The sequence below is a fragment of the Struthio camelus genome, chromosome 25 (assembly GCF_040807025.1).
Source record: "Struthio camelus isolate bStrCam1 chromosome 25, bStrCam1.hap1, whole genome shotgun sequence".
Taxonomy (NCBI): Eukaryota; Metazoa; Chordata; class Aves; order Struthioniformes; family Struthionidae; genus Struthio; species Struthio camelus.
The window spans coordinates 1,824,590-1,837,015 of record NC_090966.1 but is presented as its reverse complement, the minus strand read 5'-3'; the positions used below and the strand labels follow the sequence as shown (position 1 = coordinate 1,837,015).

General features: G+C 57.1%; 1 long non-coding RNA gene across 1 annotated transcript; it reads left to right on the top strand.

Moving 5' to 3' along the window:
* The first annotated feature begins 203 nt into the window (after positions 1-203).
* LOC138062250 (uncharacterized) lies at positions 204-4,616 on the top strand. Its single transcript, XR_011136323.1, has 2 exons — positions 204-511; positions 1,016-4,616. It is a non-coding gene; the product is annotated as an uncharacterized lncRNA (long non-coding RNA).
* Positions 4,617-12,426: the final 7,810 nt, after the last annotated feature.

Below are 12,426 nucleotides of genomic sequence, written 5' to 3'. Positions count from 1 at the left end.
AGCTGTGCTCTGCCCGGATGGGGATACCTAATTACCGTTGGCTATTAGCGGAGGGCCTGAGGAAGGTGTTCTCCAGTGTGCGTGTTCTCACCTTTGCCCCCGTGAGCCCCTCACTAGTAGCGGGTGGTCTTTGCTTTAGTGGGGGTGGGGGGGAGGGTGGTGTGGGGGAGAGAGGGGTGGCAGGCACCAGTTTCTGTCCCTCGGTCTTAGCCTGGGTGGTGGAAATATTGAAGTGCTGCAGTTGGCGTGGGATTCCGTCCGCTGGAGTTGTGGGGCCGGCCCTCGGCTAGCAGAGAGAGATGTCCTGCGGCACCTTTGTGAGGAAGGCTGTGCGCACCTAGTGCTTCTAGGTGCCGTGAGTGAGTCGTGTGTGCCATTTCTTCTTCCTGTCCGGAAAGCGTGAGAGCGGAAGAAGGCCAGGGAAGGAGCTGGCAGAGTGGAAACAACCCGCAGAAGCCCGCCTGGAGGAAGAAATGAAGAAAAACATTGCACTGCAGAAAGAATGCAACAGGTAACGGCCTTTGAGTACTTGTAAGAGCTGTCGAATGAGCGGGGAGTCAGGCGTTATGTACCTTGCCCCTGCGACTCCGAGTACGTATCTGTTGGTGAGCGAGCTCAAGGCTTGCGTTGGGTCTTGCAAGTGGCTTCTGTAGGGGAGCGTGCGGTTTTAGGTAGGTGGAAGTGCAGGCAGGAGGGCAGTTGTCCTGGGAAGAGAGGGAGGGCGGGAGGGCAGGAAGAAGTCGCTTGTGTCTTGTGCCTGTTGTCAGGCAGAGGGAGAAGCTTCATGGGAGCAGATGAAATGTTGACTGGGCAAGTGATGTGTGGGAGGGGAATGATGTGGGTGGGTGGGTTGGTGTGGTGTTTTGGCTTGGTGTCTTGTTCTGGAAGTGCTGGTCTGTCCGCCATGGTGCAAATGAAGTAAGCCCCGCACCGTATGCGTGGTGCTTAGGGAAGCGCATGCGTAAAGGCGGACTGTGCTTGGGCTTCCTACTTTACTTGCTAATGTGCTGTGCAGGTCGAAGAGGCTTCTGGAGAAAGCTATGAAGAAAGTGAGGGCGTACGAGAGGCGGGCGCGAGAGTCCCAGATGAATTTCCCGGGCGAAAGGGAGGACCCGTGTTCGGGAAGGGGCAGAGAAGTTGCTAAATTAAGAACAAAGGTGAGCTTTGGTTGGCTTGTTGTGGTGCTTGTTTTGGAAAGCTGTAAGATTCTTTTCCTGGCTGTTGGGTTGTGGTGTTAATTATGTGGTGGCCGTGTTTTGAAAAGAACGGCTGTCTCTTACGGTCCCTGAAAAAGCCTGTGTAATCCTTTGGGAAGTGAAGAGGCGTTGCGATAGCGGGGCACTTGTGAGCCTGGGTCTTTCTGGGCGAGAGCCCAGCTTGAAAGCTTGAGGCCCTGGCAGCATCTTTGAGGTCTGACAGATGAATTTGTGCTCTGGAAGACCGGTAAGTAGGACCATTATAAGCCTAACCACAGTATGAAAGGCAAGGACATTGGAAGCATAGGTGTGAGAGGTGTGGAAAAGGTGCGTTTCTGCAGAGAGAAGACGACGACGAGGAGGACGGCGGCAGAGTTTTAGTTGACCTTTGGGGCCTACTGAAACCCTGGCACTTCTTTGTTGATTGTCTTCTAAACTCAAACCTGTGTGTGTGCGTGTATGTAGAAAGAGATAATCATTTCTGTTTCCTTTTTCCTGAAGCTTCAGGTATACCACTGTAAACAAGTGAATACCTTGTGATTATTGTATATTGTTGTCAATATGATTACAGTTGTTATCGTTCCCGTTCATTAGTTCATTAAACTTGGTTACTTACCTGTTACAATAGTAAACTCATTCCTAAGGAGTAGGGACACCTACACTACCAGCCGACCCTGTTTAGTGTCGGGAGCCCGCCGAATTACCTTACCAGGGCAAAATGCCTCTCAACTGGTTCGGTCGTTCTGCGGAGGCCTCCCGGCACAAACGGACACGCTCGGTGGATTGTCACAGAACTGCGTACGCTTAGACCTCTGGGTCTGCTTAGGTGAGTGAGTCCTTTCCCTGTGTGCAGGTCCGTGAGCTGTGCCGCTCCCTGGAGGCAGAGCGGAGGAAGTCGAGGCAGCTAGAGAAAGCAAACGAAGGTGCGCGAGAAGAGTTGGCTTGGCTGCATGGGAGCCGTGACAAACTGCGGAAGAGCAAGCGGCAGCTGGAAGAAGAGGTGGTTGCGCTGAGGTGTCGCTTAGAGGCCAAGATGAGGGATCAGAGGCACAGAGAAGAGGATAAAAGGGAGATTGAACAAAAGGCTGGGCAAGAGCTAAGGCAAAAACTACAGGAAGTCAATCTCTTTCTGCAGGTGAGCTCCCTTACCGCTAGTACGCGCAGTCCGTTTGTGGCTCGTCATTCATTCTTTACTGTTGTCATTTCTCGGTATGTTCTGCTTGTGCCGGTCAGTGCTGTGGGGTCATGGGCTCGTTATAGCTTCCGGAGGTTGCTGAAGGGTGCGAGCTTGTTGGATGGTTGTCCTCAGGCATTCTGAGATGTGGTGAATAATCTTCTTTACGCACCTCGGTCACTGGCGAATCTGTAACAGCGCCAAGAAAGAGGAGAATTGCAAGTGGACTAGTGTCTTAGAGAGACAGAGGTGGCTTAGTACTAGCTCTGATTCAAAACAAAACAAAGCAAAGCAAAAAGTTGCGCTGAGAGCCGGTTTCTTTCTGAACCAAAAGGATGATGTAATGGGGTGCTTTTGGGTTTTGCCCTTGATTGTAGAGGGCAGTGAGGAGGCCCAGTTGGCTCCCTGGGTGAGGTTGTGCTCTTCAAAGTGGGTGTGTGAAAGTGACTGGGGGGAATGATCTCTTTTTCTTTCCTGGGGGTTGAAACTGCATTATCTGCTTCAGACACAGGCAGCCGCCCAGGACCGAGCGGAACAACTAAGAGCCGCTTCTGCAGCTTCCGCAGTAGGCCGACTGCAGCAGAGAGTTAGGCATTTAGAATATGAATTGGCTCTCACAAAACGCCTGCAGTGAGAGAGCGCTAACGAGAGGCTTGCGGAAGCTGCTGCTGCTGCGCAATGCTATGAGCCCTGCAGAAGCCACTCTCTGGCAACGAACCCGGTGGGCAGCGCTTCCTCTGTGACGGAGAGAGTGGAAGCTCATATGGCTGAGGTAAGGCATTGGGAATACCTGTTATTCTCAAGCTGAAAATGAGCATCCATTCCTAGCTCCACCGCACCCAATCTAGGAGTCTAAACACGCCTGCTGACCCTCAGAGCGCTGCAACCTCGGCAAAAGCTCTGGTCCGGGCGCGCCCCAGAATTAGCAGTCCGTGTGACGGCACGTTCCTCACAGCGTGGTGAGCAGCGTGCCCTGAGGTTTGGGAAGGGCATGCCGAGAGTGGGCAAGGGAGCACGTGATTCTTCACAAAACGCCGTGATCCGTTCCCCTCCTTTGCACAGAGTGGGGGTGTGGAGAAGCTCTCGAGTTGGGGATTGCTTTGTGAGACAGTTAATGCCATAGAGTAATGGGAATGCTGGGCCGTGGTGGACAAAGACTTTCTCTGTACTGGGGGTGATGTTTCCAGTGTTTATTCCCATGTTGCAGTTGGCTTGAGAAGCTAATGCTACAAGAATGTAGCTCCTGAGGCCTTAAGGGTATCTTGTCTGTACTTGCAGGTGCGGCGGGAATGGTCAAAAATATCGCTGAAGAACTTGAGCAAGGTAATCTGTCAGGATCTGTTAGCGGTGTTACCAAGGAAGAGGACGGTTCCTCCATTTTGAACACAACTACTGGAAAGCTGCCAAGCTCCTGTGCTAAGCACAGTTGTTTTCTACTAGTAAGCTTTCCAACCTAGAGCTCTGCGAGGCAACTTGCTGCTTATGCAAATAACAGTCGTACAGAGTCGTCTGCAGTTGCCTTTAGATCACAGAGAGGAAAAGCGGCCTATGCGCACGTTCAGCCCCTGCCCCCGAGCCCCGAGCAATTCCACCTCTTCAGGATAATTGTTTCTCCAGAGTTGTGGCTTGGCGGTGACTGGGCCTGTTGCAAAGCAGGTAGCCCCTGAGAGCAATTCGAATTCTTCTGTCCCAGTAGCCTTTACTCTCCTAGCGAGTGGCCAGCCGTTGCGCTAGAGCTCTTTCCGTTTGCTAGGACGGACACAAATCCGTGGCATTGAATCCGTTTGCATTGTGACTGGAGTTGCCTGTCTCCTGGGAGTAATAAGGTTTGTTTGCTTTGGGGACCTTTTCCTACTGCAACACTAACATAGGGCATTTTCTCCCCTCCCGCTCTCGCCCCGCCCCTTCCCCAGCAATGGCTGAGCTGAATGGCTGGATCGGCTGGAGCTTCTCCCTGGGCATCTACTGAAGGATCTTCAGAAAACGTAGACCAGGAGCCGCTTTCCAGGGCAACGCAAGAGTGCCGCGATGTTTTGACAGCCCCGTTCCAGAGAGCTAAGAGTGGTTATCCTGAGACTACTACCTCCTGACAGAGGGACTCGCGTTACCAGGCTGTGAGGAAAAGCAACCCTTGCCACTGTTTTTGTACGAGTGCAACAGTGCGGTGTAGCCAATAATAATAACGTGCGGTCTTTAACTGCAAGTATTGTGTTCCAACTGGGTATTTAATAAATGTTGTAATCTAGTAGGTGTCTCCGTTTTATTCTGTTCCCCTTCCTGACTTTGCCTGCCCTGCGCATATGCCTGTCCCCTCTGCTCGTGTCTCTTATGGAGTAGTACGTGTTGCATTGCTGCCAAATGGTGGATGCTGGTGGAAGTCTGGCCTGCTGCGGCACTTGCGGGCGAGGGCTGCGTTTTGTCCCAGGCTTGGAGTTGTTCAGCGCTAGGCAGCACGGACGATGGAAGTCATGTTTCTGAAGGCCTAGCCAGGCTTTCTTCCTGGGCAGGCGCTTAGCCCTTCTGCCTCGCGCTGGTCTGACCAAAAGTCACTTATGCAGACAGCTCCAGGCCTGAGGGCAGAGAGGCCGTTTGTCCAAGGGAGAGCTCTGCTCTGCTCTGCTCCCTCCAGCTGGCTTCCCAGCTGCTCCTTCAGCCTGTCCTGGCAGCCAGGCCAAGGGCCAGCATGCAGACTGTGTGTTTTTCCTCAGCGGGGGCTGGAAGCACGAGTGTGTGAAGACAGGGGCCTCGATCGTGCCCAGGTGCAGCCCTTGGCGGTTCCCCTTGTTGAACTTGACAAGGTGCCCGGTTGCCTCACGTCTCGCTCGTAGCGGGGCACTGGACTCTTGCTGCCTTTGAGAACGATGCTTCCTGTGGTCTGGGCAGAAGGGAGGGCGAGAGCTTCTGGTAGCCAGGAAAGGTTGCAAAGCCCGCCGGTCTGGAAGGCTGTTGCATCCGCTTGCAGTCTGCAAAGGGCAAAGGGGTTATGGAAGTTCTCTGCCCTGCAGCATGACTGGCAAAGCGGAACCGCTGTTCAGTGCTGGGCACTTGCTCTTCTCTCTGCAAAGCAAAAGCAGGTGCGGAACGCCTCTGAAGTGCCTTCGCTTTGGGTTGTCCTGTTGCCAAACTCTGAGAGGAACTGTTTTCCAGTGGTTCCCTGCCTGCTTCTGTCCTGCTGGGTGTCAGGGAGAGGTGAAAGTTCTTGGCCGCCGGAGAAGCAGCACTGGCATCTGGCATGACAGGAGCTGGTAGCGCTTACAAGGCGGGTACAAGGCAAAGTGCCGTCTGTTCTGGCCCCTGCACTAGAGGAGAGGGATGGAGCTACTGGAGCGAGTGCAGCGAAGGGCTACTAAGATGATTAAGGGACTGGAGTAGCTCTCATACGAGGAAAGGCTGAGAGAGCTGGGATTGTTCAGCCTGCAGAAGAGAAGACCGCGCATCAGTGTGTAGGCAGGATGCGAAGGGAGGGTGTAAAGAAGTCGGAGGCAGACTCTTCTCAGCGGTGCCTAGCGGTAGGACGAGGGGCAAGGGGCACAAACTGAAACACAGGCCGTCCTGTCTGAACAGGAGGAAAAAGTTCTTTGCTGTGAGGGGTGACTGAGCCCTGGAAGAGGTTGCCCAGAGAGCTTGTGGAGTCTCCGTCCTCGGAGATGTTCACAAGCCGTCTGGCTAGGGTCCTGGGCCAACTACTTGAGGTGATCCTGCTTGAGTAGGGGGGCTGGCCGAGACGATCTCCAGAGGTGCCTTCCAACCTCAAACGTCCTGTGGTTCTGTGACAAGCAGGAGAAGCGGGCGACCGGGCATCTAGTCAAGTTCGACAAGGGGAACTGTCCAGGGCTGCACCTGGGGACAAACAGCCCCTGTGCCCTGGGGCAGGCTGGGGGCTACTGCCAGGAAAGCAGCTGGGCAGAGGAAGGCCTGGGGGTGCAGGTGGGCAGCAAGGAGTCAGCAATGGTTAGAGAAAGAAATCGTAACCACGTTTTAATCGTTTTGACAATAACTTTCTGCCAAAGGGAGCAATCGCCCTCCAGCCTCTCGCTGTGGTCTCTGCTAACAGCTGGAGCGATCCGCTTTCAGTGAGAGTCGCTCACCTCGCCGCAGCGCGACTCGCGGCCACTTTGGCTCCCTCCGGCACTTGGGCTTCCTACGGCGCAGCCGCAGAGCTGGGAGCCCAGAAGGACCGGCACGCTCGCGGCCTGGCCGGGCAGCAGCCAGAGCAGCCAGCTGCGGGGGTCAACCTAAGCAGTCGCCATCTCTTCAGGCGCAACGAGCTACTTCAGCCCTGCGAGCTCGGCCAAGCGCTCGCGACGCCCGCGCCCTTAGGGAAACAGTGGGAGCGCAGGTTTGCGAGGAGCACAGTGTCCCGCACCTGGAGCAGCAGCAGCATGAATTCTTCAGGGAAATGACGGCACAGCAGAGTAAGAGCTGGAGCTGGGGGCCGCCGGGGAGGGACCCCCAACAAAGACGTCCTTCGGCCGGCCACAGCCACCCGCCGCCGCCGCCGCCGCCGCCGCCCCCCCCCCCCCGCCCCGGCAGCGCCGCGAAGGAAGCGGCAGCTGCCCCCCGCCCGGCCGGGCCCGGCCCAGGTCCGCCCCCCGGCCCCGGGCCCGCCCCCGGGCCCGCCCCAGCCGCAGCCCCGCTCCCTCACTGCACAGCCCCGCCCCCTCGCCACCGCCCCCTCCACGCGTCACCCCGCCGCCCTGTGACGCCCCTCCGCCGCGCCCTCGCCGCGGCTGTTGCGCACGCGCGGCGCGCCCGCCACCGCCTGCGGAGCCGGTGGTCCTCGGTGCTGTCGCCGCCGTGTGCCTCGCTGCCAGCGTGGCTGCGTCGCTGTCCTCGGCCGGCGCCTCTGCCCCCGGCCCGGGGGCTCCGAGCTCGCCGGGGCTCAGCCCCGCAGCAGCTGGCCCGGGCTGCGGCCCCTGCTCGGGGCTGTCCGCCGCCCGCGTCCCCGCCGCAGCATGAAGAGGCTCTTGGGGCTCTTCGGCCAGGGCCAGGGGCAGCCGCCTTCTCCGTCGCCGTCGCCGTCGCGGTGGGCGTGCGGCGGCAGCGCACCCGTGCGCTGCGTCGGCGCTGCCTACGAGCTCCGGGAGAAGGAGCTGGGCAAGCTGCACCGCGCAGCCGCCAGCGGCGACCTGGCGCGGGTGCGGCGGCGGCGGTGGCTGCCGAGAGTCGGCCTCGACGGGCGGGACAAGGCGAAGCGGTGAGGGGCGGCGGGGGGGCGGCGGGGCGGCGCGGGGAGGGGGCGGCGTTGGCGTGAGGGGCGGCGGCGAGGGTTGGGCTGCTGCGGCGGTGCTGGCGGGGGCGGCGGGCGGCGGGGGCGTTGGCTGGTGGGTTGGAGCTGGCCTGCAGCTGGCAGGAGCGCCTTTGTGCCGGGAAGGCAGGGCCGTTTGCTTGGGCTGGCGAGGGAGTGCGGGAGGGCAGTCGGCCTTGTGCGCGCAGGGTGGGCTCGGGGCTCGGGGCTCGGGGCTCGGAGGCCGGTTGCGTGTGTGGCCAGGCCGGAGCGGGACTTTGTTGCTGGGAGCGTGACAGGGTCGAGGGGGAAGGTTTCTGCTGTCGGGTTTGGTAGGTGTTGTGGAGGGCCCTTGGGAGCGAGCGCATGCTGGTGCTTGCTGCAGCAGTAAGGCCGGGAAGAGGCCAGAGGGCGCGACTTCCCGGCAAGGCCAGCAGCGAGGGGATGTTCTGGTGTTATAAAAGGCACGTGCTGGGCCTGCGGCCTGCTGCTGTGGCGTGAGTGGTCCTGGCAGCAGGTGGAGGTTGCCTTGCCGTAGGCTGGAGGTGCGCAAGCCTTGCTCTTGCTTGCTGGGCTGCGTGCGTAGTGGTGTTGGAGGCAGGGAGGAGGTGCCGGGGCGGAGGGCAGCAGTTTCAGAGCGGAAGCCGGAGGCTGTCTGGGAGAAATGGGGGGCGTGGGCGCAGGGATGCACGCGCAGGGAAGGGAGCGCGGAGCTGAGGCAACGTTGTCTTCCTAAGTGGGGGCTGGGGCTGGGGCTGGGGTGGGGAGGGGCTTTTTCCTAGCCCCGGCGTCTCGGGCTTTGGGTGTGCAGCGGTCAGCCGCGTGACATGGGCAGGCGTGGTCTCTTCAGCTGTCTGACCTGCGCTAAGGTAACATGCTCAATTTTTAGGACACCTCTGCATCTGGCTTGCGCTAACGGACATGCGGAGGTTGTCTTGTACTTAGTAGAGAGGAAGTGCAAGCTAAATCCTCGTGACAACTTCAAGAGATCGCCACTGATGAAGGTACGTGGGTGCTGCGGTAGGCAGGGCTTCTAAATTGCGCCCTGAGCGATGCAGCTCTTGGGTGATTCTGGAGGTAGGTCTGGGTGGAGCTTGTGGTGCGCTGGGCGCTGGCTAGGCGTGCGTTGCCTAATGTTTGGGCGCGTTGTTGTTGTCCGAGGTCGGCAAGCTGTGGGAATTCTGCCAGAGGGAAGCGTAATTGCTGGCAACGTTTCCTTGTTTCCCGTGTGGTTGGCAGGCAGTGCAGTGCCAGCACGAAGGCTGCGTCGCCATTCTGCTAGCGCATGGCGCCGACGCTAACCTTGCGGATGCTAACGGCAACACTGCCCTTCACCTGGCTGCCCTTGCTCCTAACACCTGCCTAGCAGGGCAGTTACTGGCGCACAACGCCCATCTTGATGCGCAGAATAAGGTAAGCGTGGAATTTGGGTCAGGCCGCTCCTGAGAAGAAAAAGTTGCTTTGCTTCTCTGGGTTTTTCTAACTGGAGAGGGGCGTTATGCTTTCAGATGGGATACACGCCCCTTTCTCTGGCCGTGTCCGCGCATCACGTAGAGATGGTGGAGTTCCTGCTTAGCAAAGGAGCCGACGTGCACGCTCGAGATCAGTCGGAAAGGTGAAGGGTTTGTCAAGACGGGGCGTGGGTCTCCTGAGCATTGGTGAAGTTTGCCTGGTCTGGCCGGGTAGCCGAGGGTGCTTAGCGGGGGAGACGTTTGGCCCAGGGACGTGCTGCGGCCCCTTGCAACCCGAGTTCTCGTGGGCTTCCGTGTGGTTGGCCTTGCTTTCCTCCTGCCTGTAGGAAAGGGGGAGGTGTAATTGTTTTGGGAGCAAATAGGGATGAAAGGAACGCCAGTGAAACGTCGGTGTCTCCTGATAGCTTTTGTCTCGTCTTGTGGCTGCTTTAGGACCCCTCTGATGCTTGCTGCCTCTGCTGGGGATGTGAGCATGATAGAAGTTCTTCTTGGCTATGGTGCTGACCTTTGCCAGAAAGACGTTCTTGGATGGACAGCGGAGGCTTATGCTAGGAGGTGTGGACACACTGGGTAAGTGCTTTAGGTCACGGTGAGAGTCGCTAGGCGGTCCGAATGTCCGTGTTGGTGTACGGACGTGTTTGGTAAGAGGCGCAAGGTTTAATGATGCGTGGAGACCTTTGTTGAAGGTGGGCTCAGTGGAATCTTCCGGGACGTAGCGTTCCCTGTGTCAAGTGTGAGTTGGGGAGTTGAGGAAAGCTTCCACCGCAAATCGTCTTGTTTGGTAAGTGGTGTTATGCAAGGATGTAGTTGATTATAGTGACAGTATTCCCTTTCTTTCCGCACCTACCTAGTGTTAGTGAACAGCTGGCCGACCGCGCAGCCGAGAAAAACGTGGGAGAAGCTTCTGCAGGCAGCGCAGAAAGCACGCCAGTGCTTAGCACTCGTTGCGAGGCAGGAGCTGCTGCGTTTGCGTTGGGCACACCTGCTGCGGACAGAGGAGGTAGGAGGCTTAACTGTGGAGGAGCTGAGGAGGAGAATGCCTACGGCCTTTTCTTGTGGTGGCTTGTATTGAAGCTTGGCAGGGTTCCGTCCCTCTTGCCTGTTGAGTACCCTTGCTAGGGACGGAGTAGAGACGCGCTGGTGATCCTCCTCCGTGAGGCTAGTCCTTTGGTTTTGAGGCTGTCTTTTGGTTTTGGGGGTGTTGGGTGGGAGGCTGGGTAGAGCAGGAAATACAGCGTAGTCTCTGGCATTTTGAAGCACAGGTTGGCGGGGGTGGGGGTAGAGGCAAAGAGAGCACGAGAGAGAGACCGATCTCTGCCTGTGTGGTATGAAGAGCTCGGCAGTTGGTTTCCTTCTTGTCCTGTTCAATCGCTACCAGCATTTGCTCGCTGCCTGCTCACATAGCATATTCGTGCCATGGCAGGTTTGAGGTTTGGAACGTTCGAAAGAAAGACAAGGGCAGTGTGGAATTCTTGTCCTTTTTTATTTTGCGGGGGGTGGGGGGGGCAGCGAGAATTGAGTAGGATGGGAGAAATTGGTGGTTTGGGGCATGCTTTCGTTCATGCTGTCTGGCATGACTGTTTCACTCTAGTATGGCCTGTAGAATTGTCCGTGTAACATGCTTGTCTGCATTGCTGAAAGTCGAAGGTCCGACATGCTAAGAATTAATCCTGTCAATTCATATTTGAACAGTGAGAGGTGGCTTTTCCCACGAATACTTCACGAGGTGAGACTCGAGCAGTAGCTTTTGCCAACGACCTTAACCTGCCGAAAAAGAGGGGAGATTTGAGCGAGACGGTCCTTCTTGCCTTTGCCTTTGCCTTTGCCTTTGCCTTTGCCTTTGAAGAGTGTTGGAGGCAGAGGAGAGCGATGACAGCTGTCCTGCTTCTGAGGAAGAAAAAAGCAGTTTAGCTGCCAAGGTAAAGTGCCTGCAGAAGGAGAACTGCCCGTGGAGCGACTCATTTGCAGGGCAGAGCTGTCTAGATTTGGGCAAAAGCGCGTGTCCAGGCAGGGTTGTTTTCTCCTGCCCCGTGGTCTCCTGCCTGCCAGTCTTTCAGCTGCGGTGAGCTGTTTGCTCCAAGCCTTGTAGCCGTCCGTGGCAGAGCATGCAGCAGGCTTGCGGTTGCGGGTGGGAAGAGCAGTAGGGGACAAGAAAAGCGACCGCATGGTTTTCTTCACCTGAGTCAGAGTTCTCGTCCCAAAGTTGATCAGCCTCTAGATGGCCTGTTCTTTTGTCCTCCAAGCCTTGCTCTTTGTTTCCAGTAACTTTGGTGATAGAATTCAGGCTGATATGGGGAAAAGGGCACTTGCTGTTCAAGATCTGCTGAAATGCTTCGTCTCCTGGCTCTCCTCTCTTTCATCCTTGCCAGGTTGCTGAAGAGTGCTTGGGGGCGGGGGGAGTGGCTCAAGAGGGTCTTTTTTTCTCCTGGGGGATGGCATAGCGGTCTTGCATGGGATCTCACACCACCTGTTTCCCCTTCCTTTTGTTTCTTTTGTTTTGTTTTGGTTTGTTTTTCAGTTGAGGTGTGTGGCATTGGGGCTGTGCCATGATGAAGAAGCTGAAGAAGCCGAGTGTGGTGCAGGAGCGCACCCCGTAGTGCTGGAGATGCAGGCATGTTTATTTGCAAGCTGGTTGCCCTTGTCTCAGTGGCCTGTCGGAGACTGTGGCAGCTGTTGTGTGAGAAGAGCTAGTGTGGCATAGTAAGATGTGATGGTGGTTGGAGGAGTGAAAGTGAGGAAAGAGGGGGAGGTGAGACTACGGTAGTTTGAGAAGCAGGCAGCTGGTGGTCCCGTGAGCCCAAGGGAGAGGGAAAGGGTGTGTGTGCTGCTGGATAAGGTAACGTAGGTGAAGGCAGAGCCTGACTGTGTGTGGGCAGTGCTTCTCGGGGGGCTTTATGGAATGGGAGCAGGACGTTTGTGACATTAGGTATTGCTGTGTCCATAAGGACATCTGCAGGCCTTGTAAAAGAGGAGCGAGAAGGTTTCACTCTGTGGCTCGAGAGAGGCGAAGTATTTGGCAAAGTGTGAATGGCCTGGGCAGAGGCTGCTGTCGTGGGTGTGGCAGCAAGTGGCCTTTGAGTTGGATTTCTCGAGTGCTACTGAAAGAGAGAAGGTTCTGGTTCTGTGCGTGCTTGGAAGGGTTGCTGCTGCTTTGCCAGGTTATGCAGTGAAAGGAGCGTGTTTGGGACCGTGCAGCCAAGTACTAAGGACAGCAGCAGAGTGGGCGTAGGCTTGGAGGGAGCGCAGTTGGGGGTTGGAGAGTGGAAGTGAGGGCCCAGGGGGAGGTTTGCCTCAGGTTGTTGGAGAAGCAGGCAGCTGTCGGTCTTTGTTGGTGCAGAGGAGGGGGGAAGGATGTGT